The sequence below is a fragment of the Onychostruthus taczanowskii genome, unplaced genomic scaffold (genome assembly GCF_017590055.1).
Source record: "Onychostruthus taczanowskii isolate IOZ18803 unplaced genomic scaffold, ASM1759005v1 scaffold80, whole genome shotgun sequence".
Lineage (NCBI taxonomy): Eukaryota > Metazoa > Chordata > Aves > Passeriformes > Passeridae > Onychostruthus > Onychostruthus taczanowskii.
Window position 1 is genome coordinate 427,453 of NW_024505893.1, and position 1,680 is coordinate 429,132.

Here is a 1,680-nt window from a genome sequence, read left to right on the forward strand (position 1 = left end):
AAACACTGGGGATGGAGAGGTGAGGGAAGCCACACACGAGCCATGACGACCACTTGATTAGCACCAACGCCGGGAGCTGAAGGAATAGATTTCCTAGCACTAGAGACACTCCCTTCTGGAGGACCAAGAGCATTGATAGGTATCTCACTTCTCCCTTGAGGACTACACAAAAAAAATTAAAAAAGGTTAGGCAGGTGTCCCCAAGGTGTAATAAAAGTGTCCTACAGGAGATTCCAATGTTTTATTTCATCAGAAAAGAGGAACACAGCCTGCTCCTGAAGGAATGAGATTATCACAAAGCAGGAAAAAGCACACAGTACTAACAGCAGTGAATATACCACACACACACCATTCATGAGCACCACATCTCAAAAGTTTCTGATTCCACCTATACCAGCAGGATGATGCTCCTTATGAGCTGGATGGTTACTGGCACACAAAGGAAGAAAGCCAGAACACATCATTCCTATTCTGCCCCTCTCTACCCTCTCAAAAGAAGGCAGCAAACTGAAATGTGGTGACACACTGACACTTGTGAGACAGAACTGACGCTCTTTAGTCAGAGCACCTGTACAGGCACAGCACCTATGAGCTGAGGGAGATCAGCACACCCTGTGGCACAACACACCACCAGGCAAAATTCCACTCGTGGGAAGTCCCCAGGCTGAAAATCTCTGTTGTGACTCACTGAGAAGTTTATTGCTAAAAAGCAACATTTTCAGTGACACTACAAGAAATCCATGTGAAACGGTAGAATTGGGAAACCTTTCCTTCTATCAACCAAACCACCTTGCAAGACTAAGAAAATTAAAACCAGGTTTGGTTTGAACAGCTCAGAAACATGATACCAACAGGTATTGAAGTCCCCACCCCTCCAAACACACAGTGGGTCTTGAACTTGTCATGACAGTAGCTGTCAGAGTGACAGTGTGACTTCAGTGCTCCACGCAGCGTTCCGGTTCCCTGTTAAATCCTAGATGCACGTCAAGGTCACGGTGTTCATCTCGAGAGTCCTCAGTGGGTCAGACCCAGGTTACCGGATACCCCCTCTCCCGGAATGCAGGGAAAGCACAATGACTACGGGCACATCCAGCAATGTCAGCCTGGGCGCCGCGAGCAACACCGACACCATGGCAGGAGACTGAGCCCCAAAGCTTCAGGAGACACGGCCACGCACACAGGACCATCATTTCCACCCCGCCAAAAAGGAGAAACTCTCAGCCTCCTGCCTGAAACCCGAACACCACGGAGTTATCCCAGCGTAACGCGACGGACGCGCTCCCTCCCCGGAGACCTCCGCGGAGCGGGCTGGCTTTTGCCATGCGGCTGGACAGGCACCCGCCGGCCCCGCGCAGGATGCCGTGCCCAGCCCCGGCCGGCACCTGACCTCCTGAGGTGGCCGACACCCTCCGTGGGTTTCCCCAGAGCCCGGCCCGCCACAAGGCCGTGCCTTCGCACCTCGGCCCCCGCCCGACACCGGGACCGGCGGCGGCGGCCCCGCTACCACCCGGCGGGGCCGCTCCCTCCGGCGGAGCCTCTCAGGGCTCGGGGCGCCCCCGCCCCTGCCGTGCACAGCGCAGTGAGGCCACTGCCCGCCCCTCCCGCGGCGGCAGCCCCGGGCATCGCCGCGACCCCCGGCCCGGGCAGGAGCGGCGTCGAGGCGCGGCCGCCGCCCGGGCC

At 56.5% G+C, this 1,680-nt stretch overlaps 1 protein-coding gene across 1 annotated transcript in view; it reads right to left on the reverse strand.

The window, feature by feature from the left end:
* The window catches only part of TTBK1 (tau tubulin kinase 1), a 109,223-nt gene that overhangs the window by 107,205 nt on the left and 338 nt on the right, over positions 1–1,680 (reverse strand). The gene's annotated exons all lie outside the window — the stretch shown is intronic.